The 23,298-nt window shown below is 50.8% G+C and overlaps 64 non-coding genes across 64 annotated transcripts; all 64 read right to left on the bottom strand.

Moving 5' to 3' along the window:
• Positions 1 to 97: 97 nt before the first annotated feature.
• Positions 98 to 170, bottom strand: TRNAV-CAC (transfer RNA valine (anticodon CAC)). Its single transcript has one exon. It is a non-coding gene; the product is annotated as a tRNA-Val (tRNA).
• A 101-nt stretch (positions 171 to 271) lies between these two features.
• On the bottom strand, positions 272 to 344 carry TRNAV-CAC (transfer RNA valine (anticodon CAC)). Its single transcript has one exon. It is a non-coding gene; the product is annotated as a tRNA-Val (tRNA).
• Positions 345 to 445: 101 nt separating this feature from the next.
• Positions 446 to 518, bottom strand: TRNAV-CAC (transfer RNA valine (anticodon CAC)). The gene has a single exon. It is a non-coding gene; the product is annotated as a tRNA-Val (tRNA).
• A 103-nt stretch (positions 519 to 621) lies between these two features.
• TRNAV-CAC (transfer RNA valine (anticodon CAC)) lies at positions 622 to 694 on the bottom strand. Its single transcript has one exon. It is a non-coding gene; the product is annotated as a tRNA-Val (tRNA).
• Positions 695 to 797: 103 nt separating this feature from the next.
• TRNAV-CAC (transfer RNA valine (anticodon CAC)) lies at positions 798 to 870 on the bottom strand. The gene has a single exon. It is a non-coding gene; the product is annotated as a tRNA-Val (tRNA).
• A 101-nt stretch (positions 871 to 971) lies between these two features.
• On the bottom strand, positions 972 to 1,044 carry TRNAV-CAC (transfer RNA valine (anticodon CAC)). The gene has a single exon. It is a non-coding gene; the product is annotated as a tRNA-Val (tRNA).
• A 102-nt stretch (positions 1,045 to 1,146) lies between these two features.
• TRNAV-CAC (transfer RNA valine (anticodon CAC)) lies at positions 1,147 to 1,219 on the bottom strand. The gene has a single exon. It is a non-coding gene; the product is annotated as a tRNA-Val (tRNA).
• Positions 1,220 to 1,320: 101 nt separating this feature from the next.
• TRNAV-CAC (transfer RNA valine (anticodon CAC)) lies at positions 1,321 to 1,393 on the bottom strand. Its single transcript has one exon. It is a non-coding gene; the product is annotated as a tRNA-Val (tRNA).
• Positions 1,394 to 1,495: 102 nt separating this feature from the next.
• On the bottom strand, positions 1,496 to 1,568 carry TRNAV-CAC (transfer RNA valine (anticodon CAC)). Its single transcript has one exon. It is a non-coding gene; the product is annotated as a tRNA-Val (tRNA).
• A 101-nt stretch (positions 1,569 to 1,669) lies between these two features.
• TRNAV-CAC (transfer RNA valine (anticodon CAC)) lies at positions 1,670 to 1,742 on the bottom strand. The gene has a single exon. It is a non-coding gene; the product is annotated as a tRNA-Val (tRNA).
• Positions 1,743 to 1,843: 101 nt separating this feature from the next.
• TRNAV-CAC (transfer RNA valine (anticodon CAC)) lies at positions 1,844 to 1,916 on the bottom strand. The gene has a single exon. It is a non-coding gene; the product is annotated as a tRNA-Val (tRNA).
• Positions 1,917 to 2,017: 101 nt separating this feature from the next.
• Positions 2,018 to 2,090, bottom strand: TRNAV-CAC (transfer RNA valine (anticodon CAC)). The gene has a single exon. It is a non-coding gene; the product is annotated as a tRNA-Val (tRNA).
• Positions 2,091 to 2,191: 101 nt separating this feature from the next.
• TRNAV-CAC (transfer RNA valine (anticodon CAC)) lies at positions 2,192 to 2,264 on the bottom strand. Its single transcript has one exon. It is a non-coding gene; the product is annotated as a tRNA-Val (tRNA).
• Positions 2,265 to 2,365: 101 nt separating this feature from the next.
• TRNAV-CAC (transfer RNA valine (anticodon CAC)) lies at positions 2,366 to 2,438 on the bottom strand. The gene has a single exon. It is a non-coding gene; the product is annotated as a tRNA-Val (tRNA).
• A 101-nt stretch (positions 2,439 to 2,539) lies between these two features.
• Positions 2,540 to 2,612, bottom strand: TRNAV-CAC (transfer RNA valine (anticodon CAC)). Its single transcript has one exon. It is a non-coding gene; the product is annotated as a tRNA-Val (tRNA).
• Positions 2,613 to 2,713: 101 nt separating this feature from the next.
• On the bottom strand, positions 2,714 to 2,786 carry TRNAV-CAC (transfer RNA valine (anticodon CAC)). The gene has a single exon. It is a non-coding gene; the product is annotated as a tRNA-Val (tRNA).
• A 101-nt stretch (positions 2,787 to 2,887) lies between these two features.
• Positions 2,888 to 2,960, bottom strand: TRNAA-CGC (transfer RNA alanine (anticodon CGC)). The gene has a single exon. It is a non-coding gene; the product is annotated as a tRNA-Ala (tRNA).
• Positions 2,961 to 3,061: 101 nt separating this feature from the next.
• Positions 3,062 to 3,134, bottom strand: TRNAV-CAC (transfer RNA valine (anticodon CAC)). The gene has a single exon. It is a non-coding gene; the product is annotated as a tRNA-Val (tRNA).
• Positions 3,135 to 3,235: 101 nt separating this feature from the next.
• TRNAV-CAC (transfer RNA valine (anticodon CAC)) lies at positions 3,236 to 3,308 on the bottom strand. Its single transcript has one exon. It is a non-coding gene; the product is annotated as a tRNA-Val (tRNA).
• A 101-nt stretch (positions 3,309 to 3,409) lies between these two features.
• TRNAV-CAC (transfer RNA valine (anticodon CAC)) lies at positions 3,410 to 3,482 on the bottom strand. Its single transcript has one exon. It is a non-coding gene; the product is annotated as a tRNA-Val (tRNA).
• A 101-nt stretch (positions 3,483 to 3,583) lies between these two features.
• On the bottom strand, positions 3,584 to 3,656 carry TRNAV-CAC (transfer RNA valine (anticodon CAC)). Its single transcript has one exon. It is a non-coding gene; the product is annotated as a tRNA-Val (tRNA).
• A 101-nt stretch (positions 3,657 to 3,757) lies between these two features.
• On the bottom strand, positions 3,758 to 3,830 carry TRNAV-CAC (transfer RNA valine (anticodon CAC)). Its single transcript has one exon. It is a non-coding gene; the product is annotated as a tRNA-Val (tRNA).
• Positions 3,831 to 3,931: 101 nt separating this feature from the next.
• On the bottom strand, positions 3,932 to 4,004 carry TRNAV-CAC (transfer RNA valine (anticodon CAC)). Its single transcript has one exon. It is a non-coding gene; the product is annotated as a tRNA-Val (tRNA).
• A 101-nt stretch (positions 4,005 to 4,105) lies between these two features.
• On the bottom strand, positions 4,106 to 4,178 carry TRNAV-CAC (transfer RNA valine (anticodon CAC)). Its single transcript has one exon. It is a non-coding gene; the product is annotated as a tRNA-Val (tRNA).
• Positions 4,179 to 4,279: 101 nt separating this feature from the next.
• Positions 4,280 to 4,352, bottom strand: TRNAV-CAC (transfer RNA valine (anticodon CAC)). Its single transcript has one exon. It is a non-coding gene; the product is annotated as a tRNA-Val (tRNA).
• A 101-nt stretch (positions 4,353 to 4,453) lies between these two features.
• On the bottom strand, positions 4,454 to 4,526 carry TRNAV-CAC (transfer RNA valine (anticodon CAC)). The gene has a single exon. It is a non-coding gene; the product is annotated as a tRNA-Val (tRNA).
• Positions 4,527 to 4,627: 101 nt separating this feature from the next.
• On the bottom strand, positions 4,628 to 4,700 carry TRNAA-CGC (transfer RNA alanine (anticodon CGC)). Its single transcript has one exon. It is a non-coding gene; the product is annotated as a tRNA-Ala (tRNA).
• A 101-nt stretch (positions 4,701 to 4,801) lies between these two features.
• Positions 4,802 to 4,874, bottom strand: TRNAV-CAC (transfer RNA valine (anticodon CAC)). Its single transcript has one exon. It is a non-coding gene; the product is annotated as a tRNA-Val (tRNA).
• A 275-nt stretch (positions 4,875 to 5,149) lies between these two features.
• Positions 5,150 to 5,222, bottom strand: TRNAV-CAC (transfer RNA valine (anticodon CAC)). Its single transcript has one exon. It is a non-coding gene; the product is annotated as a tRNA-Val (tRNA).
• A 102-nt stretch (positions 5,223 to 5,324) lies between these two features.
• On the bottom strand, positions 5,325 to 5,397 carry TRNAV-CAC (transfer RNA valine (anticodon CAC)). Its single transcript has one exon. It is a non-coding gene; the product is annotated as a tRNA-Val (tRNA).
• Positions 5,398 to 5,498: 101 nt separating this feature from the next.
• On the bottom strand, positions 5,499 to 5,571 carry TRNAV-CAC (transfer RNA valine (anticodon CAC)). Its single transcript has one exon. It is a non-coding gene; the product is annotated as a tRNA-Val (tRNA).
• Positions 5,572 to 5,672: 101 nt separating this feature from the next.
• On the bottom strand, positions 5,673 to 5,745 carry TRNAV-CAC (transfer RNA valine (anticodon CAC)). The gene has a single exon. It is a non-coding gene; the product is annotated as a tRNA-Val (tRNA).
• Positions 5,746 to 5,846: 101 nt separating this feature from the next.
• On the bottom strand, positions 5,847 to 5,919 carry TRNAA-CGC (transfer RNA alanine (anticodon CGC)). Its single transcript has one exon. It is a non-coding gene; the product is annotated as a tRNA-Ala (tRNA).
• Positions 5,920 to 6,194: 275 nt separating this feature from the next.
• On the bottom strand, positions 6,195 to 6,267 carry TRNAV-CAC (transfer RNA valine (anticodon CAC)). The gene has a single exon. It is a non-coding gene; the product is annotated as a tRNA-Val (tRNA).
• Positions 6,268 to 6,368: 101 nt separating this feature from the next.
• On the bottom strand, positions 6,369 to 6,441 carry TRNAV-CAC (transfer RNA valine (anticodon CAC)). Its single transcript has one exon. It is a non-coding gene; the product is annotated as a tRNA-Val (tRNA).
• Positions 6,442 to 6,542: 101 nt separating this feature from the next.
• Positions 6,543 to 6,615, bottom strand: TRNAV-CAC (transfer RNA valine (anticodon CAC)). Its single transcript has one exon. It is a non-coding gene; the product is annotated as a tRNA-Val (tRNA).
• Positions 6,616 to 6,716: 101 nt separating this feature from the next.
• On the bottom strand, positions 6,717 to 6,789 carry TRNAV-CAC (transfer RNA valine (anticodon CAC)). The gene has a single exon. It is a non-coding gene; the product is annotated as a tRNA-Val (tRNA).
• Positions 6,790 to 6,890: 101 nt separating this feature from the next.
• Positions 6,891 to 6,963, bottom strand: TRNAV-CAC (transfer RNA valine (anticodon CAC)). Its single transcript has one exon. It is a non-coding gene; the product is annotated as a tRNA-Val (tRNA).
• Positions 6,964 to 7,066: 103 nt separating this feature from the next.
• On the bottom strand, positions 7,067 to 7,139 carry TRNAV-CAC (transfer RNA valine (anticodon CAC)). The gene has a single exon. It is a non-coding gene; the product is annotated as a tRNA-Val (tRNA).
• A 103-nt stretch (positions 7,140 to 7,242) lies between these two features.
• On the bottom strand, positions 7,243 to 7,315 carry TRNAV-CAC (transfer RNA valine (anticodon CAC)). The gene has a single exon. It is a non-coding gene; the product is annotated as a tRNA-Val (tRNA).
• A 101-nt stretch (positions 7,316 to 7,416) lies between these two features.
• On the bottom strand, positions 7,417 to 7,489 carry TRNAV-CAC (transfer RNA valine (anticodon CAC)). The gene has a single exon. It is a non-coding gene; the product is annotated as a tRNA-Val (tRNA).
• Positions 7,490 to 7,591: 102 nt separating this feature from the next.
• On the bottom strand, positions 7,592 to 7,664 carry TRNAV-CAC (transfer RNA valine (anticodon CAC)). The gene has a single exon. It is a non-coding gene; the product is annotated as a tRNA-Val (tRNA).
• Positions 7,665 to 7,765: 101 nt separating this feature from the next.
• On the bottom strand, positions 7,766 to 7,838 carry TRNAV-CAC (transfer RNA valine (anticodon CAC)). Its single transcript has one exon. It is a non-coding gene; the product is annotated as a tRNA-Val (tRNA).
• A 102-nt stretch (positions 7,839 to 7,940) lies between these two features.
• On the bottom strand, positions 7,941 to 8,013 carry TRNAV-CAC (transfer RNA valine (anticodon CAC)). Its single transcript has one exon. It is a non-coding gene; the product is annotated as a tRNA-Val (tRNA).
• Positions 8,014 to 8,114: 101 nt separating this feature from the next.
• TRNAV-CAC (transfer RNA valine (anticodon CAC)) lies at positions 8,115 to 8,187 on the bottom strand. The gene has a single exon. It is a non-coding gene; the product is annotated as a tRNA-Val (tRNA).
• A 275-nt stretch (positions 8,188 to 8,462) lies between these two features.
• TRNAV-CAC (transfer RNA valine (anticodon CAC)) lies at positions 8,463 to 8,535 on the bottom strand. Its single transcript has one exon. It is a non-coding gene; the product is annotated as a tRNA-Val (tRNA).
• A 275-nt stretch (positions 8,536 to 8,810) lies between these two features.
• TRNAV-CAC (transfer RNA valine (anticodon CAC)) lies at positions 8,811 to 8,883 on the bottom strand. Its single transcript has one exon. It is a non-coding gene; the product is annotated as a tRNA-Val (tRNA).
• Positions 8,884 to 8,984: 101 nt separating this feature from the next.
• On the bottom strand, positions 8,985 to 9,057 carry TRNAV-CAC (transfer RNA valine (anticodon CAC)). Its single transcript has one exon. It is a non-coding gene; the product is annotated as a tRNA-Val (tRNA).
• A 101-nt stretch (positions 9,058 to 9,158) lies between these two features.
• On the bottom strand, positions 9,159 to 9,231 carry TRNAV-CAC (transfer RNA valine (anticodon CAC)). Its single transcript has one exon. It is a non-coding gene; the product is annotated as a tRNA-Val (tRNA).
• A 101-nt stretch (positions 9,232 to 9,332) lies between these two features.
• On the bottom strand, positions 9,333 to 9,405 carry TRNAV-CAC (transfer RNA valine (anticodon CAC)). Its single transcript has one exon. It is a non-coding gene; the product is annotated as a tRNA-Val (tRNA).
• Positions 9,406 to 9,506: 101 nt separating this feature from the next.
• TRNAV-CAC (transfer RNA valine (anticodon CAC)) lies at positions 9,507 to 9,579 on the bottom strand. Its single transcript has one exon. It is a non-coding gene; the product is annotated as a tRNA-Val (tRNA).
• Positions 9,580 to 9,680: 101 nt separating this feature from the next.
• On the bottom strand, positions 9,681 to 9,753 carry TRNAV-CAC (transfer RNA valine (anticodon CAC)). The gene has a single exon. It is a non-coding gene; the product is annotated as a tRNA-Val (tRNA).
• A 101-nt stretch (positions 9,754 to 9,854) lies between these two features.
• Positions 9,855 to 9,927, bottom strand: TRNAV-CAC (transfer RNA valine (anticodon CAC)). The gene has a single exon. It is a non-coding gene; the product is annotated as a tRNA-Val (tRNA).
• A 101-nt stretch (positions 9,928 to 10,028) lies between these two features.
• TRNAV-CAC (transfer RNA valine (anticodon CAC)) lies at positions 10,029 to 10,101 on the bottom strand. Its single transcript has one exon. It is a non-coding gene; the product is annotated as a tRNA-Val (tRNA).
• A 101-nt stretch (positions 10,102 to 10,202) lies between these two features.
• TRNAV-CAC (transfer RNA valine (anticodon CAC)) lies at positions 10,203 to 10,275 on the bottom strand. The gene has a single exon. It is a non-coding gene; the product is annotated as a tRNA-Val (tRNA).
• A 274-nt stretch (positions 10,276 to 10,549) lies between these two features.
• TRNAV-CAC (transfer RNA valine (anticodon CAC)) lies at positions 10,550 to 10,622 on the bottom strand. Its single transcript has one exon. It is a non-coding gene; the product is annotated as a tRNA-Val (tRNA).
• A 101-nt stretch (positions 10,623 to 10,723) lies between these two features.
• On the bottom strand, positions 10,724 to 10,796 carry TRNAV-CAC (transfer RNA valine (anticodon CAC)). Its single transcript has one exon. It is a non-coding gene; the product is annotated as a tRNA-Val (tRNA).
• Positions 10,797 to 11,071: 275 nt separating this feature from the next.
• On the bottom strand, positions 11,072 to 11,144 carry TRNAV-CAC (transfer RNA valine (anticodon CAC)). The gene has a single exon. It is a non-coding gene; the product is annotated as a tRNA-Val (tRNA).
• A 101-nt stretch (positions 11,145 to 11,245) lies between these two features.
• TRNAV-CAC (transfer RNA valine (anticodon CAC)) lies at positions 11,246 to 11,318 on the bottom strand. The gene has a single exon. It is a non-coding gene; the product is annotated as a tRNA-Val (tRNA).
• A 276-nt stretch (positions 11,319 to 11,594) lies between these two features.
• Positions 11,595 to 11,667, bottom strand: TRNAV-CAC (transfer RNA valine (anticodon CAC)). Its single transcript has one exon. It is a non-coding gene; the product is annotated as a tRNA-Val (tRNA).
• Positions 11,668 to 11,942: 275 nt separating this feature from the next.
• TRNAV-CAC (transfer RNA valine (anticodon CAC)) lies at positions 11,943 to 12,015 on the bottom strand. Its single transcript has one exon. It is a non-coding gene; the product is annotated as a tRNA-Val (tRNA).
• Positions 12,016 to 12,290: 275 nt separating this feature from the next.
• TRNAV-CAC (transfer RNA valine (anticodon CAC)) lies at positions 12,291 to 12,363 on the bottom strand. The gene has a single exon. It is a non-coding gene; the product is annotated as a tRNA-Val (tRNA).
• Positions 12,364 to 12,464: 101 nt separating this feature from the next.
• TRNAV-CAC (transfer RNA valine (anticodon CAC)) lies at positions 12,465 to 12,537 on the bottom strand. The gene has a single exon. It is a non-coding gene; the product is annotated as a tRNA-Val (tRNA).
• Positions 12,538 to 12,639: 102 nt separating this feature from the next.
• TRNAV-CAC (transfer RNA valine (anticodon CAC)) lies at positions 12,640 to 12,712 on the bottom strand. Its single transcript has one exon. It is a non-coding gene; the product is annotated as a tRNA-Val (tRNA).
• Between the last annotated feature and the right edge of the window lie 10,586 nt (positions 12,713 to 23,298).

The raw sequence follows: 23,298 nt of genomic DNA, 5'->3' as shown, positions 1-23,298 counted from the left end.
ATGAAAGCAGGGATTTCTTGCCTGTTCTAGAGGTTGTGACCGCGACAGACCAAAATTGATGCGCAGGGAGCACATAGCTAAAAAAAACTAAAACCAATGTTTCCGCCCGGGGTCCAACCGGGGACCTTGCGCGTGTGAGGCGCACGTGATAACCGCTACACCACGGAAACGGGAATGAAAGCGGGGAATTCTTGCCTGTTCTGGAGGTTGTGACCGCGACAGACCAAAATTGATGCGCAGGGAGCACATAGCTAAAAAAAACTAAAACCAATGTTTCCGCCCGGGGTCCAACCGGGGACCTTGCGCGTGTGAGGCGCACGTGATAACCGCTACACCACGGAAACGGGAATGAAAGCAGGGATTTCTTGCCTGTTCTAGAGGTTGTGACCGCGACAGACCAAAATTGATGCGCAGGGAGCACATAGCTAAAAACAACTAAAACCAATGTTTCCGCCCGGGGTCCAACCGGGGACCTTGCGCGTGTGAGGCGCACGTGATAACCGCTACACCACGGAAACGGGAATGAAAGCAGGGATTTCTTGTTTGTTCTGATGGTTGAGACCACGACTGCCCAAAATCGATGCGCAGGGAGCACATAGCTAAAAAAAAAACTAAAACGAATGTTTCCGCCCGGGGTCCAACCGGGGACCTTGCGCGTGTGAGGCGCACGTGATAACCGCTACACCACGGAAACGGGAATGAAAGCAGGGATTTCTTGTTTGTTCTGATGGTTGAGACCACGACTGCCCAAAATCGATGCGCAGGGAGCACATAGCTAAAAAAAAAACTAAAACCAATGTTTCCGCCCGGGGTCCAACCGGGGACCTTGCGCGTGTGAGGCGCACGTGATAACCGCTACACCACGGAAACGGGAATGAAAGCAGGGATTTCTTGCCTGTTCTAGAGGTTGTGACCGCGACTGACCAAAATTGATGCGCAGGGAGCACATAGCTAAAAACAACTAAAACCAATGTTTCCGCCCGGGGTCCAACCGGGGACCTTGCGCGTGTGAGGCGCACGTGATAACCGCTACACCACGGAAACGGGAATGAAAGCAGGGATTTCTTGTTTGTTCTGATGGTTGAGACCACGACTGCCCAAAATCGATGCGCAGGGAGCACATAGCTAAAAAAAAACTAAAACGAATGTTTCCGCCCGGGGTCCAACCGGGGACCTTGCGCGTGTGAGGCGCACGTGATAACCGCTACACCACGGAAACGGGAATGAAAGCAGGGATTTCTTGCCTGTTCTAGAGGTTGTGACCGCGACTGACCAAAATTGATGCGCAGGGAGCACATAGCTAAAAACAACTAAAACCAATGTTTCCGCCCGGGGTCCAACCGGGGACCTTGCGCGTGTGAGGCGCACGTGATAACCGCTACACCACGGAAACGGGAATGAAAGCAGGGATTTCTTGTTTGTTCTGATGGTTGAGACCACGACTGCCCAAAATCGATGCGCAGGGAGCACATAGCTAAAAAAAAACTAAAACGAATGTTTCCGCCCGGGGTCCAACCGGGGACCTTGCGCGTGTGAGGCGCACGTGATAACCGCTACACCACGGAAACGGGAATGAAAGCAGGGATTTCTTGCCTGTTCTAGAGGTTGTGACCGCGACTGACCAAAATTGATGCGCAGGGAGCACATAGCTAAAAACAACTAAAACCAATGTTTCCGCCCGGGGTCGAACCGGGGACCTTGCGCGTGTGAGGCGCACGTGATAACCGCTACACCACGGAAACGGGAATGAAAGCAGGGATTTCTTGCCTGTTCTAGAGGTTGTGACCGCGACTGACCAAATTGATGCGGAGGGAGCACATAGCTAAAAAAAAACTAAAACCAATGTTTCCGCCCGGGGTCCAACCGGGGACCTTGCGCGTGTGAGGCGCACGTGATAACCGCTACACCACGGAAACGGGAATGAAAGCAGGGATTTCTTGCCTGTTCTAGAGGTTGTGACCGCGACTGACCAAAATTGATGCGCAGGGAGCACATAGCTAAAAAAAACTAAAACCAATGTTTCCGCCCGGGGTCCAACCGGGGACCTTGCGCGTGTGAGGCGCACGTGATAACCGCTACACCACGGAAACGGGAATGAAAGCAGGGATTTCTTGCCTGTTCTAGAGGTTGTGACCGCGACTGACCAAAATTGATGCGCAGGGAGCACATAGCTAAAAAAAACTAAAACGAATGTTTCCGCCCGGGGTCGAACCGGGGACCTTGCGCGTGTGAGGCGCACGTGATAACCGCTACACCACGGAAACGGGAATGAAAGCAGGGATTTCTTGCCTGTTCTAGAGGTTGTGACCGCGACTGACCAAATTGATGCGGAGGGAGCACATAGCTAAAAAAAAACTAAAACCAATGTTTCCGCCCGGGGTCCAACCGGGGACCTTGCGCGTGTGAGGCGCACGTGATAACCGCTACACCACGGAAACGGGAATGAAAGCAGGGATTTCTTGTTTGTTCTGATGGTTGTGACCACGACTGCCCAAAATCGATGCGCAGGGAGCACATAGCTAAAAACAACTAAAACCAATGTTTCCGCCCGGGGTCCAACCGGGGACCTTGCGCGTGTGAGGCGCACGTGATAACCGCTACACCACGGAAACGGGAATGAAAGCAGGGATTTCTTGCCTGTTCTAGAGGTTGTGACCGCGACTGACCAAAATTGATGCGCAGGGAGCACATAGCTAAAAAAAACTAAAACCAATGTTTCCGCCCGGGGTCCAACCGGGGACCTTGCGCGTGTGAGGCGCACGTGATAACCGCTACACCACGGAAACGGGAATGAAAGCAGGGATTTCTTGCCTGTTCTAGAGGTTGTGACCGCGACTGACCAAAATTGATGCGCAGGGAGCACATACCTAAAAAAAACTAAAACCAATGTTTCCGCCCGGGGTCCAACCGGGGACCTTGCGCGTGCGAGGCGCACGTGATAACCGCTACACCACGGAAACGGGAATGAAAGCAGGGATTTCTTGCCTGTTCTAGAGGTTGTGACCGCGACTGACCAAAATTGATGCGCAGGGAGCACATAGCTAAAAACAACTAAAACCAATGTTTCCGCCCGGGGTCCAACCGGGGACCTTGCGCGTGTGAGGCGCACGTGATAACCGCTACACCACGGAAACGGGAATGAAAGCAGGGATTTCTTGCCTGTTCTAGAGGTTGTGACCGCGACTGACCAAATTGATGCGGAGGGAGCACATAGCTAAAAAAAAACTAAAACCAATGTTTCCGCCCGGGGTCCAACCGGGGACCTTGCGCGTGTGAGGCGCACGTGATAACCGCTACACCACGGAAACGGGAATGAAAGCAGGGATTTCTTGCCTGTTCTAGAGGTTGTGACCGCGACTGACCAAAATTGATGCGCAGGGAGCACATAGCTAAAAAAAACTAAAACCAATGTTTCCGCCCGGGGTCCAACCGGGGACCTTGCGCGTGTGAGGCGCACGTGATAACCGCTACACCACGGAAACGGGAATGAAAGCAGGGATTTCTTGCCTGTTCTAGAGGTTGTGACCGCGACTGACCAAATTGATGCGGAGGGAGCACATAGCTAAAAAAAAACTAAAACCAATGTTTCCGCCCGGGGTCCAACCGGGGACCTTGCGCGTGTGAGGCGCACGTGATAACCGCTACACCACGGAAACGGGAATGAAAGCAGGGATTTCTTGCCTGTTCTAGAGGTTGTGACCGCGACTGACCAAAATTGATGCGCAGGGAGCACATAGCTAAAAAAAACTAAAACCAATGTTTCCGCCCGGGGTCCAACCGGGGACCTTGCGCGTGTGAGGCGCACGTGATAACCGCTACACCACGGAAACGGGAATGAAAGCAGGGATTTCTTGCCTGTTCTAGAGGTTGTGACCGCGACTGACCAAAATTGATGCGCAGGGAGCACATAGCTAAAAAAAACTAAAACGAATGTTTCCGCCCGGGGTCGAACCGGGGACCTTGCGCGTGTGAGGCGCACGTGATAACCGCTACACCACGGAAACGGGAATGAAAGCAGGGATTTCTTGCCTGTTCTAGAGGTTGTGACCGCGACTGACCAAATTGATGCGGAGGGAGCACATAGCTAAAAAAAAACTAAAACCAATGTTTCCGCCCGGGGTCCAACCGGGGACCTTGCGCGTGTGAGGCGCACGTGATAACCGCTACACCACGGAAACGGGAATGAAAGCAGGGATTTCTTGTTTGTTCTGATGGTTGTGACCACGACTGCCCAAAATCGATGCGCAGGGAGCACATAGCTAAAAACAACTAAAACCAATGTTTCCGCCCGGGGTCCAACCGGGGACCTTGCGCGTGTGAGGCGCACGTGATAACCGCTACACCACGGAAACGGGAATGAAAGCAGGGATTTCTTGCCTGTTCTAGAGGTTGTGACCGCGACTGACCAAAATTGATGCGCAGGGAGCACATAGCTAAAAAAAACTAAAACCAATGTTTCCGCCCGGGGTCCAACCGGGGACCTTGCGCGTGTGAGGCGCACGTGATAACCGCTACACCACGGAAACGGGAATGAAAGCAGGGATTTCTTGCCTGTTCTAGAGGTTGTGACCGCGACTGACCAAAATTGATGCGCAGGGAGCACATACCTAAAAAAAACTAAAACCAATGTTTCCGCCCGGGGTCCAACCGGGGACCTTGCGCGTGCGAGGCGCACGTGATAACCGCTACACCACGGAAACGGGAATGAAAGCAGGGATTTCTTGCCTGTTCTAGAGGTTGTGACCGCGACTGACCAAAATTGATGCGCAGGGAGCACATAGCTAAAAACAACTAAAACCAATGTTTCCGCCCGGGGTCCAACCGGGGACCTTGCGCGTGTGAGGCGCACGTGATAACCGCTACACCACGGAAACGGGAATGAAAGCAGGGATTTCTTGTTTGTTCTGATGGTTGAGACCACGACTGCCCAAAATCGATGCGCAGGGAGCACATAGCTAAAAACAACTAAAACCAATGTTTCCGCCCGGGGTCCAACCGGGGACCTTGCGCGTGTGAGGCGCATGTTATAACCGCTACACCACGGAAACGGGAATGAAAGCAGGGATTTCTTGCCTGTCCTAGAGGTTGTGACCGCGACTGACCAAAATTGATGCGCAGGGAGCACATAGCTAAAAAAAACTAAAACCAATGTTTCCGCCCGGGGTCCAACCGGGGACCTTGCGCGTGTGAGGCGCACGTGATAACCGCTACACCACGGAAACGGGAATGAAAGCAGGGATTTCTTGTTTGTTCTGATGGTTGTGACCACGACTGCCCAAAATCGATGCGCAGGGAGCACATAGCTAAAAAAAAACTAAAACGAATGTTTCCGTCCGGGGTCGAACCGGGGACCTTGCGCGTGTGAGGCGCACGTGATAACCGCTACACCACGGAAACGGGAATGAAAGCAGGGATTTCTTGCCTGTTCTAGAGGTTGTGACCGCGACTGACCAAATTGATGCGGAGGGAGCACATAGCTAAAAAAAAACTAAAACCAATGTTTCCGCCCGGGGTCCAACCGGGGACCTTGCGCGTGTGAGGCGCACGTGATAACCGCTACACCACGGAAACGGGAATGAAAGCAGGGATTTCTTGCCTGTTCTAGAGGTTGTGACCGCGACTGACCAAAATTGATGCGCAGGGAGCACATAGCTAAAAAAAACTAAAACCAATGTTTCCGCCCGGGGTCCAACCGGGGACCTTGCGCGTGTGAGGCGCACGTGATAACCGCTACACCACGGAAACGGGAATGAAAGCAGGGATTTCTTGCCTGTTCTAGAGGTTGTGACCGCGACTGACCAAAATTGATGCGCAGGGAGCACATACCTAAAAAAAACTAAAACCAATGTTTCCGCCCGGGGTCCAACCGGGGACCTTGCGCGTGCGAGGCGCACGTGATAACCGCTACACCACGGAAACGGGAATGAAAGCAGGGATTTCTTGCCTGTTCTAGAGGTTGTGACCGCGACTGACCAAAATTGATGCGCAGGGAGCACATAGCTAAAAACAACTAAAACCAATGTTTCCGCCCGGGGTCCAACCGGGGACCTTGCGCGTGTGAGGCGCATGTGATAACCGCTACACCACGGAAACGGGAATGAAAGCAGGGATTTCTTGCCTGTCCTAGAGGTTGTGACCGCGACTGACCAAAATTGATGCGCAGGGAGCACATAGCTAAAAAAAACTAAAACCAATGTTTCCGCCCGGGGTCCAACCGGGGACCTTGCGCGTGTGAGGCGCACGTGATAACCGCTACACCACGGAAACGGGAATGAAAGCGGGGAATTCTTGCCTGTTCTGGAGGTTGTGACCGCGACAGACCAAAATTGATGCGCAGGGAGCACATAGCTAAAAAAAACTAAAACCAATGTTTCCGCCCGGGGTCCAACCGGGGACCTTGCGCGTGTGAGGCGCACGTGATAACCGCTACACCACGGAAACGGGAATGAAAGCAGGGATTTCTTGCCTGTTCTAGAGGTTGTGACCGCGACAGACCAAAATTGATGCGCAGGGAGCACATAGCTAAAAAAAACTAAAACCAATGTTTCCGCCCGGGGTCCAACCGGGGACCTTGCGCGTGTGAGGCGCACGTGATAACCGCTACACCACGGAAACGGGAATGAAAGCGGGGAATTCTTGCCTGTTCTGGAGGTTGTGACCGCGACAGACCAAAATTGATGCGCAGGGAGCACATAGCTAAAAAAAACTAAAACCAATGTTTCCGCCCGGGGTCCAACCGGGGACCTTGCGCGTGTGAGGCGCACGTGATAACCGCTACACCACGGAAACGGGAATGAAAGCAGGGATTTCTTGCCTGTTCTAGAGGTTGTGACCGCGACAGACCAAAATTGATGCGCAGGGAGCACATAGCTAAAAACAACTAAAACCAATGTTTCCGCCCGGGGTCCAACCGGGGACCTTGCGCGTGTGAGGCGCACGTGATAACCGCTACACCACGGAAACGGGAATGAAAGCAGGGATTTCTTGTTTGTTCTGATGGTTGAGACCACGACTGCCCAAAATCGATGCGCAGGGAGCACATAGCTAAAAAAAAAACTAAAACGAATGTTTCCGCCCGGGGTCCAACCGGGGACCTTGCGCGTGTGAGGCGCACGTGATAACCGCTACACCACGGAAACGGGAATGAAAGCAGGGATTTCTTGTTTGTTCTGATGGTTGAGACCACGACTGCCCAAAATCGATGCGCAGGGAGCACATAGCTAAAAAAAAAACTAAAACCAATGTTTCCGCCCGGGGTCCAACCGGGGACCTTGCGCGTGTGAGGCGCACGTGATAACCGCTACACCACGGAAACGGGAATGAAAGCAGGGATTTCTTGCCTGTTCTAGAGGTTGTGACCGCGACTGACCAAAATTGATGCGCAGGGAGCACATAGCTAAAAACAACTAAAACCAATGTTTCCGCCCGGGGTCCAACCGGGGACCTTGCGCGTGTGAGGCGCACGTGATAACCGCTACACCACGGAAACGGGAATGAAAGCAGGGATTTCTTGTTTGTTCTGATGGTTGAGACCACGACTGCCCAAAATCGATGCGCAGGGAGCACATAGCTAAAAAAAAACTAAAACGAATGTTTCCGCCCGGGGTCCAACCGGGGACCTTGCGCGTGTGAGGCGCACGTGATAACCGCTACACCACGGAAACGGGAATGAAAGCAGGGATTTCTTGCCTGTTCTAGAGGTTGTGACCGCGACTGACCAAAATTGATGCGCAGGGAGCACATAGCTAAAAACAACTAAAACCAATGTTTCCGCCCGGGGTCCAACCGGGGACCTTGCGCGTGTGAGGCGCACGTGATAACCGCTACACCACGGAAACGGGAATGAAAGCAGGGATTTCTTGTTTGTTCTGATGGTTGAGACCACGACTGCCCAAAATCGATGCGCAGGGAGCACATAGCTAAAAAAAAACTAAAACGAATGTTTCCGCCCGGGGTCCAACCGGGGACCTTGCGCGTGTGAGGCGCACGTGATAACCGCTACACCACGGAAACGGGAATGAAAGCAGGGATTTCTTGCCTGTTCTAGAGGTTGTGACCGCGACTGACCAAAATTGATGCGCAGGGAGCACATAGCTAAAAACAACTAAAACCAATGTTTCCGCCCGGGGTCCAACCGGGGACCTTGCGCGTGTGAGGCGCACGTGATAACCGCTACACCACGGAAACGGGAATGAAAGCGGGGAATTCTTGCCTGTTCTGGAGGTTGTGACCGCGACAGACCAAAATTGATGCGCAGGGAGCACATAGCTAAAAAAAACTAAAACCAATGTTTCCGGCCGGGGTCCAACCGGGGACCTTGCGCGTGTGAGGCGCACGTGATAACCGCTACACCACGGAAACGGGAATGAAAGCAAGGATTTCTTGCCTGTTCTAGAGGTTGTGACCGCGACTGACCAAAATTGATGCGCAGGGAGCACATAGCTAAAAACAACTAAAACCAATGTTTCCGCCCGGGGTCCAACCGGGGACCTTGCGCGTGTGAGGCGCACGTGATAACCGCTACACCACGGAAACGGGAATGAAAGCAGGGATTTCTTGTTTGTTCTGATGGTTGAGACCACGACTGCCCAAAATCGATGCGCAGGGAGCACATAGCTAAAAACAACTAAAACCAATGTTTCCGCCCGGGGTCCAACCGGGGACCTTGCGCGTGTGAGGCGCATGTGATAACCGCTACACCACGGAAACGGGAATGAAAGCAGGGATTTCTTGCCTGTCCTAGAGGTTGTGACCGCGACTGACCAAAATTGATGCGCAGGGAGCACATAGCTAAAAAAAACTAAAACCAATGTTTCCGCCCGGGGTCCAACCGGGGACCTTGCGCGTGTGAGGCGCACGTGATAACCGCTACACCACGGAAACGGGAATGAAAGCAGGGATTTCTTGCCTGTTCTAGAGGTTGTGACCGCGACTGACCAAAATTGATGCGCAGGGAGCACATAGCTAAAAACAACTAAAACCAATGTTTCCGCCCGGGGTCCAACCGGGGACCTTGCGCGTGTGAGGCGCACGTGATAACCGCTACACCACGGAAACGGGAATGAAAGCGGGGAATTCTTGCCTGTTCTCGAGGTTGTGACCGCGACAGACCAAAATTGATGCGCAGGGAGCACATAGCTAAAAAAAACTAAAACCAATGTTTCCGCCCGGGGTCCAACCGGGGACCTTGCGCGTGTGAGGCGCACGTGATAACCGCTACACCACGGAAACGGGAATGAAAGCATGGATTTCTTGCCTGTTCTAGAGGTTGTGACCGCGACTGACCAAAATTGATGCGCAGGGAGCACATAGCTAAAAACAACTAAAACCAATGTTTCCGCCCGGGGTCCAACCGGGGACCTTGCGCGTGTGAGGCGCACGTGATAACCGCTACACCACGGAAACGGGAATGAAAGCAGGGATTTCTTGCCTGTTCTAGAGGTTGTGACCGCGACTGACCAAAATTGATGCGCAGGGAGCACATAGCTAAAAAAAACTAAAACCAATGTTTCCGCCCGGGGTCCAACCGGGGACCTTGCGCGTGTGAGGCGCACGTGATAACCGCTACACCACGGAAACGGGAATGAAAGCAGGGATTTCTTGCCTGTTCTAGAGGTTGTGACCGCGACTGACCAAAATTGATGCGCAGGGAGCACATAGCTAAAAAAAACTAAAACCAATGTTTCCGCCCGGGGTCCAACCGGGGACCTTGCGCGTGTGAGGCGCACGTGATAACCGCTACACCACGGAAACGGGAATGAAAGCAGGGATTTCTTGCCTGTTCTAGAGGTTGTGACCGCGACTGACCAAAATTGATGCGCAGGGAGCACATAGCTAAAAAAAACTAAAACCAATGTTTCCGCCCGGGGTCCAACCGGGGACCTTGCGCGTGTGAGGCGCACGTGATAACCGCTACACCACGGAAACGGGAATAAAAGCAGGGATTTCTTGCCTGTTCTAGAGGTTGTGACCGCGACTGACCAAAATTGATGCGCAGGGAGCACATAGCTAAAAAAAACTAAAACCAATGTTTCCGCCCGGGGTCGAACCGGGGACCTTGCGCGTGTGAGGCGCACGTGATAACCGCTACACCACGGAAACGGGAATGAAAGCAGGGATTTCTTGCCTGTTCTAGAGGTTGTGACCGCGACTGACCAAAATTGATGCGCAGGGAGCACATAGCTAAAAAAAACTAAAACCAATGTTTCCGCCCGGGGTCGAACCGGGGACCTTGCGCGTGTGAGGCGCACGTGATAACCGCTACACCACGGAAACGGGAATGAAAGCAGGGATTTCTTGCCTGTTCTAGTGGTTGTGACCGCGACTGACCAAAATTGATGCGCAGGGAGCACATAGCTAAAAAAAACTAAAACCAATATTTCCGCCCGGGGTCCAACCGGGGACCTTGCGCGTGTGAGGCGCACGTGATAACCGCTACACCACGGAAACGGGAATGAAAGCAGGGATTTCTTGCCTGTTCTAGAGGTTGTGACCGCGACTGACCAAAATTGATGCGCAGGGAGCACATAGCTAAAAAAACTAAAACCAATGTTTCCGCCCGGGGTCCAACCGGGGACCTTGCGCGTGTGAGGCGCACGTGATAACCGCTACACCACGGAAACGGGAATGAAAGCAGGGATTTCTTGCCTGTTCTAGAGGTTGTGACTGCGACTGACCAAAATTGATGCGCAGGGAGCACATAGCTAAAAAAAACTAAAACCAATGTTTCCGCCCGGGGTCCAACCGGGGACCTTGCGCGTGTGAGGCGCACGTGATAACCGCTACACCACGGAAACGGGAATGAAAGCAGGGATTTCTTGCCTGTTCTAGAGGTTGTGACCGCGACTGACCAAAATTGATGCGCAGGGAGCACATAGCTAAAAAAAACTAAAACCTATGTTTCCGTTCGGGGTCCAACCGGGGACCTTGCGCGTGTGAGGCGCACGTGATAACCGCTACACCACGGAAACGGGAATGAAAGCAGGGATTTCTTGCCTGTTCTAGAGGTTGTGACCGCGACTGACCAAAATTGATGCGCAGGGAGCACATAGCTAAAAAAAACTAAAACCAATGTTTCCGCCCGGGGTCCAACCGGGGACCTTGCGCGTGTGAGGCGCACGTGATAACCGCTACACCACGGAAACGGGAATGAAAGCAGGGATTTCTTGTTTGTTCTGGAGGTTGTGACCGCGACTGACCAAAATTGATGCGCAGGGAGCACATAGCTAAAAAAAAATAAAACCAATGTTTCCGCCCGGGGTCCAACCGGGGACCTTGCGCGTGTGAGGCGCACGTGATAACCGCTACACCACGGAAACGGGAATGAAAGCAGGGATTTCTTGCCTGTTCTAGAGGTTGTGACCGCGACTGACCAAAATTGATGCGCAGGGAGCACATAGCTAAAAAAAAACTAAAACCTATGTTTCCGTTCGGGGTCCAACCGGGGACCTTGCGCGTGTGAGGCGCACGTGATAACCGCTACACCACGGAAACGGGAATGAAAGCAGGGATTTCTTGCCTGTTCTAGAGGTTGTGACCGCGACTGACCAAAATTGATGCGCAGGGAGCACATAGCTAAAAAAAACTAAAACCAATGTTTCCGCCCGGGGTCCAACCGGGGACCTTGCGCGTGTGAGGCGCACGTGATAACCGCTACACCACGGAAACGGGAATGAAAGCAGGGATTTCTTGCCTGTTCTAGAGGTTGTGACCGCGACTGACCAAAATTGATGCGCAGGGAGCACATAGCTAAAAAAAACTAAAACCTATGTTTCCGTTCGGGGTCCAACCGGGGACCTTGCGCGTGTGAGGCGCACGTGATAACCGCTACACCACGGAAACGGGAATGAAAGCAGGGATTTCTTGCCTGTTCTAGAGGTTGTGACCGCGACTGACCAAAATTGATGCGCAGGGAGCACATAGCTAAAAAAAACTAAAACCAATGTTTCCGCCCGGGGTCCAACCGGGGACCTTGCGCGTGTGAGGCGCACGTGATAACCGCTACACCACGGAAACGGGAATGAAAGCAGGGATTTCTTGCCTGTTCTAGAGGTTGTGACCGCGACTGACCAAAATTGATGCGCAGGGAGCACATAGCTAAAAAAAACTAAAACCTATGTTTCCGTTCGGGGTCCAACCGGGGACCTTGCGCGTGTGAGGCGCACGTGATAACCGCTACACCACGGAAACGGGAATGAAAGCAGGGATTTCTTGCCTGTTCTAGAGGTTGTGACCGCGACTGACCAAAATTGATGCGCAGGGAGCACATAGCTAAAAAAAACTAAAACCAATGTTTCCGCCCGGGGTCCAACCGGGGACCTTGCGCGTGTGAGGCGCACGTGATAACCGCTACACCACGGAAACGGGAATGAAAGCAGGGATTTCTTGCCTGTTCTGGAGGTTGTGACCGCGACTGACCAAAATTGATGCGCAGGGAGCACATAGCTAAAAAAAACTAAAACCAATGTTTCCGCCCGGGGTCGAACCGGGGACCTTGCGCGTGTGAGGCGCACGTGATAACCGCTACACCACGGAAACGGAAATGAAAGCGGGGATTTCTTGCCTGTTCTGGAGGTTGTGACCGCGACTGACCAAAATTGATGCGCAGGGAGCACATAGCTAAAACAAAAATAAAACCAATGTTTCCGCCCGGGGTCGAACCGGGGACCTTGCGCGTGTGAGGCGCACGTGATAACCGCTACACCACGGAAACGGGAATGAAAGCGGGGATTTCTTGCCTGTTCTGGAGGTTGTGACCGCGACTGCCCAAAATTGATGCGCAGGGAGCACATAGCTAAAACAAAAATAAAACCAATGTTTCCGCGCGGGGTCGAACCGGGGACCTTGCGCGTGTGAGGCGCACGTGATAACCGCTACACCACGGAAACGGGAATGAAAGCGGGGATTTCTTGCCTGTTCTGGAGGTTGTGACCGCGACTGACCAAAATTGATGCGCAGGGAGCACATAGCTAAAACAAAAATAAAACCAATGTTTCCGCGCGGGGTCGAACCGGGGACCTTGCGCGTGTGAGGCGCACGTGATAACCGCTACACCACGGAAACGGGAATGAGAACATGGATTTCTTGTCTGTTCTGGAGGTTGCGACTGCGACTGCCAAAATTTAATGTGTAGGGAATGCGACCTAAAAAAGAAAAACTAAAACCAATGTTTCCGCCCGGGATTGAACCGGGGACCTTGCGCGTGTGAGGCACACGTGATAACCGCTACACCACGGTAACTTTTTTTTTCTTTATTGCCGAGTTTTGACTGAGTACAACAAAAGCATACAAGGGTAGAAACAGAAACTACAAAAAGGTTGCCTAGAACCTCCGGAGGGGAGGCCTTGTCAATTTAAAATTTCCTGAGTTCCGTCAATGATTCGAACTTTGGCAGCCACTCAGGGGGAGATGCTTGTGTTTTCAGCACCTCGATAAACTTTTGCATGGGTCTCACGAAAATACAATCGGGCAGGCCGCGCACATCCGGGTCACAATGAATGCCTGCCATTCAGGAGCGCCATATGTTATGGAGGCCCGCGAGCATTACTAAATCAAACGGTATGCCATCTTCTTTTGCTGTAGGCAGGAATCGGATTCCATACGGATGCAATGGTAATTCTTTTTTGATATTCCTTTGAAGGACGTCCCAAAAATATACCCCTTCCCAACAGTGCAAGAAAACGTGATCAATTGTTTCTGGTTGTTTACAGATAAGGCAGTGGGATCCCCACGGTAGGTAAAACCCCTTTTTTTCTTGGAAAGATTTTACAGACAGAGTGCCGGTGTGAAGCTTGAAGAAGAAATTTTTGGTTCCCGGTGGCACCTGCATTTTTTAACCCGTTTCAGGACGTCTCTGCCTGGGCCTCAGGAGCATATTGTCCCGTACATGGGTTCTGGAAATATACCGTAACATACACCTTTGTACAGTGTTTTCCGCTGAACACCACTTAAATAATTTCTTGAAAATCTCGCCGTAAAAAATCTGACGCTAAACACAACCTCTTTAAGAAAACAAAAATTACCTGCAGTCATAAGCTCCATTCCAACAATGAAATCTGGCACAGCACGCCCGAGCCTGACTTGGCATACGGTGCATAAAAGGGGATATTTAACGTCTCGGAGAAACAAAAATCTGTTTACTATCTGCCGTACGAACAAGTGCCCCAGACCAAGTCCCCCTACCTCGACGCTCCTGAACAAATTTGTCCGGCTGCACCTCTCCCATTTTGAGGCCCATATAAAGACAGCGAAAATACGGTGCAGCTTTTGCACATTTAACCGTGAACAGTGGAGTACTTGCATCACGTACCAGAGCTTGCTTATCAAAAACAAATTACGCACAGTTGCCCTTGTAAATGCAGACAAATGAGCGCTTCTCCATTTGTTGGCTTTCTCACGCCTTTCTTCAACATGTGTTTGCCAAAAGGGCCCAGTGTCCCGTTAAAATTCGAGTGGAACACCCAGGTATTTCACGGGTTTTGTCACCCAAGAAACGCTGGCGAAAACAGCTGGAGTTGACGGCCATTCTCCGTGCCAGAATCCCAGGCACTTGCCCCAGTTCACCAAACTTTCGGTGACCTCATTGAAACCCTTTACTGCTTCGATTGTCCTCCTTATGCTATCTTGATTATCAACACAGAAAACAGCAACGTCATCTACGTATGCTAAAAGCTTCACTTCCAATGCCTGTACACGAAAACCATGAATAGACTCATTTCCCATAATGTTTAGGCAGAGGGTTTCTATATAAATACAAAACAACAAGGGACTGAGAGGACAGCCCTGGCGTACCTATCTCTGCACACTAATGGGGGCCCCCAAGGTCTTGTTTACTATTAGTGCAGTTACGGTAAGCCAAAGCCACACCCTCTCTGATAAGAGAACCAACGTTAATGTATCCTAGAATGCCAAGCAGTAATTCATGTTCCAAACAGTCAAACGCCTTCTCAAGGTCAATCTGAAGAACTGTGACCTAGCACCAGGATAAGGGAAAGCTCGAACCCATTCGAAAACGGTGTGTAGCAGGGGGCACTGGTGATCGAACCTTGCACCCCCCCCCCCTCCCCCATACGAGCCGGATACTCAAAACACTATAGGCCACCTTTTTTTTATTGTCAGCTTATATTACACTAGGCAACCTCTGCGGTAGTTCACTTTTTAACTATTACAGTTTGGAACCTGGCTTTAATTATAAATTACTTGCTGGACGTTAATACAGCCATATCAGGCTTTTAGAATTTTGAAAGCGATTCTGGCCACCTAGAACAGCTTTCAAAACCCGTCTGTCGTCGGCGCACGCTAAGCAGATTAAGGAGCATGAGGTCTCCCTAATGTGAGCTGGAGCAGCGAGCAGCAGCGAGCTTCTCTGCGGGGGTGGGACAGAGAAAGTCACGTGCCCCGTGCGCTACAGAGTGACGCCTCATCGGCGACACGCTGTTAGTTGAGCTTTAACACCGGAGTGGCTGTCCCTCTGCGAGTTAGAGCGCGAGGCGGGCATGACACTGCGGAGGATAGCGGACGAGCCTTTTACGACGCGTGTCTAACCGGCGCGGTGGCTTGAGCGAACGCACTAGTCGTATCGTGTACTGGGCGCCGTACCTCCGCCTGAATGCAGCTAACATAAGGCAGTTGGACGTCTGGACCTCCCGATTACCACCTCCACAGTCAGCTTCACGGCCCTGAGGGTGCTCAACACCTACTGGGAGTTGCGAGAGGCTCATCTCATGAGTCAATACACGACACTGCAGCAGACGGGGCCAGGACGCCGTATACTCACTCGCCTCAGAATAAGCATACCCTGTGCCCCGGAGGAACCACTCCGTATCCCGGAGTTGTGGCGGCACAGGCTATGGGTCGAACCCGTGTCACACAATGACTCCACACACACACACACACGAAGGCCGGAGAACAGCATGTGCTCGGGCGCTGGATGCACAACATGGTTCCAAACCCGGCGTGTTCTACGTTGACGTCGCAGGTCCGACTCCATCGGGCCACTGCACGGCAGCCGTAGTCCACAAGAACATGCAAACCAATGGGCTCTCCTTTCGCGCCGAGAATGCCCACCGGGCTGAAGAAGTCGCTATCGCCCTCCCGGTCGCAGACCCCCAATGCAAGGTTGTCATCTCAGATTTGCGTTTCGCTTGCAAGAGTTATGTCAAGGCCGAGGTATGTCCTCTAGCCTATGACATACTCTGCACCGCCGTTTAAGACTCCGAAGCCACGCCTAGACGCATCGTATGGGCGCCGGCCCACCAGGGACTCTGTGGTAACGAAGCTGCGAATGCGGCTGCCCGAGCACTTATCCTCCGGGCACTTACTTCGGCGTCCTCCCCAACCGATGAGCCTAGCCTACCGCTTCTGCGGTTTCGAGAAATCATCGACCATTACAAAGACCAGGCGTCGCCAGTTCCCTCCACCGGCAAAGGGGCTGTCGAAGGCAGACGAACGCATTCTGCGACAGCTACAGACGAACACCTACTGGTGTCCCGCCATGGCTGCTCGCTATGACCAGAAAGTGAAACCTTTGTGCCCACACTGTGACGAGCTCTGTTCTCTATCCCACATGGTCTGGGCCTGTAAACACAGTCCCCACTTCCCTCCTCATCCCACCCCCACTAAAGAGGATTGGAAGACCTTCCTCCTCGAGTGCGATGGCACAAGCTGCCCTCGCATGCCGGCTCGCGAGGCGGCGGGATCTTGCGGCATCTCGGACTAGGGACGCGGACCAAGAAGATGTCGGCATTCACCAACTGCGTCGGCTCATTATCTATATTTCCTTAATAAAGGTTTGCTCTCTCTCTCTCTCTCTCTTTAGCGGACGCCAGTGAACAGCCAGTGTGATGCAGCCTGTACGTGAAAGGGCCTTGATTTGCGCGCGCTTGGACGCCGTTGTGAAACTTGTTAACCGCACACTGGCGCTTCGGCGTCATCGTGTGTTAAGTGTGCAGCGATGTTCGAAAACATAAGACCGACTGCGTAGTGTGCGATCCCCACCCTCCTATCTATTTGCCCAATTTAAATCCGCCTCATACATAATCTGCTTCCAGTAGAGCCGACAACCATAAAAGGTCGATGACGCCCGGGTTTCGTGAGCTTGTCCAGAAAGGTCACCAATTTATTTTTTTTAATTGATTGTCCTCTGCCATCTGGTCGCTTTGTTGCTGTGGCAGTGATCGGCCAACGAGGTTTATTTCTCTTGGCGATTTTCACAAAATCGACGCCACGCTGTGGCGGTGCCGCGAACTAGTCTAGGAAGAATCGGCGCGCGCGGAACCGCGTCGTTTGCTCTGTTGACTAAGTGGCTCGCCAGCACTTTCAGACATTGCTCTCGAAGTTTCGCTGCAATATATATATATATATATATATATATATATATATATATATATATATATATATATATATATATATATATATTCGCTGCAATATACGTGTGTGTTCATGGCAGATACAAGGAGGAGCACAGACTCACTCATTACTCAGCAAAAGTAATTTCAATAGTAATTATTTCGCCTTAAAAATTACTGCTCAAAATTAGTTCATTACACTACAAAATTAGAAGCCCAGGAGTGTAATGAATCACATTACAAATTACTGTGAACAGTAATATAATTACTGTAATTACATTACAGTAATTTAATAGCTGCCATATCGGCTGCTCAGGGCCAGCACCAAGAGAGATGTGATGGAGCCCCGCAGTGAAAATGCAACCACGCTGTAGCAATCCTGATATCACGTTTGTCTCGTCTTTATTTATGCTGGCATGCTTTGGTTTCTATTGTAAGTCGACCCCCCCCCCCTTTCAGATTTTAAGATTTAAAAATAAATAGGTTGACCTAATGTGTGTGTGTGTGTGTGTGTGTGTGTGTGTGTGTGTGTGTGTGTGTGTGTGTGTGTGTGTGTGTGTGTGTGTGTGTGTGTGTGTGTGTGTGTGTGTGTGTGTGTGTGTGTGTGTGTGTGTGTGTGTGTGTGTGTGTGTGTGTGTGTGTGTGTGTGTGTGTGTGTGTGTGTGTGTGTGTGTGTGTGTGTGTGTGTGTGTGTGTGTGTGTGTGTGTGTGTGTGTGTGTGTGTGTGTGTGTGTGTGTGTGTGTGTGTGTGTGTGTGTGTGTGTGTGTGTGTGTGTGTGTGTGTGTGTGTGTGTGTGTGTGTGTGTGTGTGTGTGTGTGTGTGTGTGTGTGTGTGTGTGTGTGTGTGTGTGTGTGTGTGTGTGTGTGTGTGTGTGTGTGTGTGTGTGTGTGTGTGTGTGTGTGTGTGTGTGTGTGTGTGTGTGTGTGTGTGTGTGTGTGTGTGTGTGTGTGTGTGTGTGTGTGTGTGTGTGTGTGTGTGTGTGTGTGTGTGTGTGTGTGTGTGTGTGTGTGTGTGTGTGTGTGTGTGTGTGTGTGTGTGTGTGTGTGTGTGTGTGTGTGTGTGTGTGTGTGTGTGTGTGTGTGTGTGTGTGTGTGTGTGTGTGTGTGTGTGTGTGTGTGTGTGTGTGTGTGTGTGTGTGTGTGTGTGTGTGTGTGTGTGTGTGTGTGTGTGTGTGTGTGTGTGTGTGTGTGTGTGTGTGTGTGTGTGTGTGTGTGTGTGTGTGTGTGTGTGTGTGTGTGTGTGTGTGTGTGTGTGTGTGTGTGTGTGTGTGTGTGTGTGTGTGTGTGTGTGTGTGTGTGTGTGTGTGTGTGTGTGTGTGTGTGTGTGTGTGTGTGTGTGTGTGTGTGTGTGTGTGTGTGTGTGTGTGTGTGTGTGTGTGTGTGTGTGTGTGTGTGTGTGTGTGTGTGTGTGTGTGTGTGTGTGTGTGTGTGTGTGTGTGTGTGTGTGTGTGTGTGTGTGTGTGTGTGTGTGTGCGTGCGTGCGTGCGCGCGCGCGCGCGCGCGCGCGTGTGCGCGCATATGGGGGCTGCGTTACACGGTTGTTTGTGCGCTAACAAGTACATCTGCTGAGTATAAGCGTAATTTTTTGCTGCCAGCAATGCAGAGCACAAAACACATAGGAGCTAGGTTTTCACGCTTGTTTCGACATGACAGTGCAGTTCTTATCGGGCAGCAAACCTTCATTTCTAAATAGACGATTTGCCTGGATTACAAGACCTTTTTAAATACTAAGCGCTGTTAATGCACAGACCTGAGGGTGGATACACACGGCGGATTATTGGCCGTGGACCAGGCCTGGCCCACTGTGTTTGGAGAATGACCACATATATGCCTAAACCTCTTACTGCTCCCTACACAAGGTCCGAGGTGTAGCAGAGATTTGGTGCTGGCGGTTAGCGGATTACGCATGCGCGCGGCCTTTCTCCGTTGACACGCCAGGAGCGCACCTCATACCACCTTGTGTATGATTGTGTAATTGCAGGCCTTACTGCATGCGTGCATGGTGATCTGGTTCTTTTCTACACTTCGGTTGCCCCATGCCCTGGGTGGAATCAGTTCAGTGGAGCGCAGTTCTTATCTGGCATCGAACCTTCATTTCTGAAAAAAGAAGATTTGCCTGGATTACGAGACCTTTGTAAATACAAAGCGCTGTTGATGCACAGGACGGAGAATCGGACGAAAAAAGATGTATTACAGCGATCTTACATTCACAGCATTCTTTCGACTTGCTGCATACTAACTCGATCGAACACGAGGCTCGGGTAAAGGATTACTGACATCTAATTTCATTGCGTTTTCTTTTTTGCAAATGTTGCGTTAGTCAATATAGAACACATGGATCACCGAATGGTATTCGCCAACGGTTGTTAATTCATAACTGAAATTCTTCTCTCGTGCTGTTTCGGTGTCATGAACCATACGATCACTGTGACGTGTAGTTTAACTTTGTCACGTGAAGCGCGGAAAAACAGCAACATAAACGTTGATACGTAGTTAAGTTCACATCACTTAAACCAGCCTGCTTCAAGAGCTGGAATTGCAGCAAACGACATATAAGCAGTTATATTGCCGCATTTTTCGTTCCTCACGTGATCTACAGTTCAACTACACGTCACAGCAATCGCTCGGCTGGTGAAACCGAAACAATGCCATGAAGAAATACAATTGTAAATTCCTTAGAGGTCGTAGGCGAATACCACGGGGTGCTCCATTTATACCAACGTCTAAAGCATCGTTTGAAAGAACAATCCTTTAATTGCTCCAAAAAAGGGCGGGAAAAGGTGACCACGAAAAAAACGCATAAGCGTAGCGTTATCAGATTAAACTTGAGCGAAAGCGACAGCAAAACTTTTCTATAGCTAGTTTTCTGCGAGGCAGTACAGCAAATTGACAATTGCTAAGTCTATCCTTACCTGATCTTCTGGTTTTTGTCATTCACCCATTGAACAAGAGTCTTCATCTCGATGTCACCGATTTCACAATGTCAGTTCTGGAAAGCCAGACCGCGCTTTCTTCCTTCTCTCAAGCTTATTACTCTACATCCTTAAGAAAAGAGAGTGGCTCGCACGAGTCGGCCACCTTCGACAAACAAGCGCGCGATTTTACTAAAGCTGACCCGGCCGCAGCAGTCCTCCGTAACGCCGCCTTATCGAATCAATTGAAATGTGCCCTCAAGGTCGCGAAAATCGCCAGCGTTCCGTACGGGATATTCATTTGACGTCATCCGCAAGGGGCGCTAGCGGGCGGCGCGGCATTCGCCATATCCATGATTGCGTGCGCGGACCCTGCAGTCAGCCGCAGCATTTAACTTCTTGTGATCTGTGAGCCGCGAGTGTCTTACGCACTTCGTTGTGGTTAATGTCCTTCCGGCCTGAAAAACGTACAATTGAAAAACTCGTACAATTGCGGAGGTGCCGGCCGTACAGGACCACTTTTGCGAGTTGAATTTCCCTACTGTATTTACACGATTGTAGGTCTACCTATTTTTAAATTTTAAAATCTGAAAGGGGGGGTGGGGGGGCCGACTTACAATAGAAACCAAAGCATGCCAGCATAAATAAAGACGAGACAAACGTGATATCAGGATTGCTACAGCGTGGTTGCATTTTCACTGCGGGGCTCCATCACATCTCTCTTGGTGCTGGCCCTGAGCAGCAGATATGGCAATTAAATTACTGTAATGTAATTACAGTAACTACATTACTTTTCACAGTAATTTGTAATGTAATTCGTTACTCTCCTGGGCTGCTAATTTTGTAATGTAATGAAATAATTTGGAGCAGTAATTTTTAAGGCAAAAATAATTAATTACTAGTGAAATTACTTTTGCCGAGTAATGAGTCTGTGCTCCTCCTTGTATCTGACATGCTTTGGCGTCGCGTGTGTGGGGTTGAGCGTCTACAAAGCAAGAATAAATTACGCAGGGCACTTGAGACTATATACTTCCATGCTTTCAAGGCAAAAACATTCATTTTAAATTTATATTTTTCCCTCCCTCTAATCACACACCTAGTTAGCTAGCATACAGTCGTAAGGCAACACATTATTAAATTAAGCATTATTCGCCAAGAATGGAATGGAATGGAAAAAACTTTATTGCTCTATTTACAGCTTTCAGCGGCTAACAGAGGTCCATGTTTTACTGAGGTCTCCGTCATCTTGAGTGGTCGGCGCCCCTATTCCAGAGCACCGCTGAGCCTGGCCACTTTGAGAGCGTGCTGCACCAATCCTTTTTGGACTGTGAGCACGCCGCTTGGTGAGCAGGCCCTCCCACTGTTCCGCACTGGGTTTTTCTTCTTTGTGCAAAGAGAAGTTATTTCTGCACTCCCGTGTGATGTGATATAGTGTTGGGATGGCCCCACACCATGGGCATGTGTCCCTGTATTGACTGGGAAACATTTTATGTAGGATGTGTAGATTTGAGAATGTTCCTGTCTGCAGCCTTCGCCAGCTGGCTGCTTCATGTTGTGTCAAAGATGGGTGGGGTGGTGGATATATTATCCTTTTGCCTCTGTGATAATTTAGTATTTCCGCATACATTGGTTCCACTGTCATAGTGGTATGCGGGTCCATTGACTGTCCCGCTCGATATGTAAGCTCGCGAGCTAGACTGTCGGCCCTATGGTTACCCTCTATTCCGGTGTGACCCGGCACCCAGAAAATCATATGATGTACCTTTCGTTCGGAGGCCCTGCCTCGAGGAGGATTCGCAGCGCCCCTTTGTTGATTCTACCTGCCGTGTAGTGTCTGCATGCTTCTTTGGAGTCTGTGAGTATTATCAAGGATCTGTTTCTACGATAGCCCTCCGCCACTGCTAGAGCTACAGCTGCTTCTTCCCCCTCTGTTACCGTGCAACTCGTTAGGGTTGCGCTGCTTATCAGCTCTCCCATGCGATCCACGGTCACTGCCGCAACTTTATGTTATTTGTTGTTGTGGTCCCACGGGTATAGGGCTGCATACATGTATACCACATTGTTTTTAGTGGCCAGGTGTTTTTCTACGTATTCTGCTCGCACTTGTCTTCTGGCTGCGTGCAGATTCGGGTCCATATTCGCCAAGAAGCAGCGCGGTTTTCTAGCGCTAATGTGTGCTCGCCTCGCAATCTGAAGGCCCTTGGTTTAATTCTCTGCACCTTCGGAAGAAACTTTTCTCTTTGCTGATGACGTCATTGTTGGTTGTGGACCACTTTTCCTGGATGCCGACAACAACGCCGGGCATCATTGCTAATGGGCGATATGAGGCTTTCGCCTTAAGATGCGCAACCTGCAATACCCAGCACTCCAGGGAAGTGGCGCACACGGACGAAAGGTGATGTGCGTGCGGACGTCAGCACTGCCTTGGTGAAGAGTCTGCGTAGCAGTCATAGGACCACTACACATCTTCCTGCACTGCATATAGTCTCACACGCATAAGTGCCACAGGGCCACCAGGAGAGCTCCATGACCATAGCTTGTCGTACGGAACCTTCGCGCAGACACATTGCAACTGCTTGAGCAAGTACTTCCCTCTAGACTGTCCCATAATATGCTGCCGCGTCGCTGCACTGACAAGACTCAACTGACGTCGTCTAAGAAAGTTGATTGCGACTTTTCGGGAAAACTTGCTTTTGTGGCCGGATTTGAGGCCCTATATTTAACTCAAGGGACACATATACCGCCAAAAGCATCACCGTGAATAACTTATTTCCACCATTCCTCCTCCATAACGAATCAATTGAAAAGCAGAATTGGCAGCTTTTCTGCACCCTGGTGCACTTCCAGGACGATATGCATGAACAAGCAGGCAATGTAATCCCGCTGTTTACGCGGACGGCAAATTCTTCAAAATCAGGCTGGGACCATGTTACACAAAGAACGGCGCACTTCCGACTCAAAAGTGATGCGAGAAAGACCTCATCTACGTCAGCATAGTGGCTGTTTAACCTACTATAGGGCTACCTACTATGACCAATGCG

The sequence above is a fragment of the Amblyomma americanum genome, chromosome 4, assembly GCF_052857255.1.
Source record: "Amblyomma americanum isolate KBUSLIRL-KWMA chromosome 4, ASM5285725v1, whole genome shotgun sequence".
NCBI lineage: Eukaryota > Metazoa > Arthropoda > Arachnida > Ixodida > Ixodidae > Amblyomma > Amblyomma americanum.
Note: the sequence above shows the minus strand (reverse complement) of the source record. Positions and strands in the feature narration are given on the sequence as shown.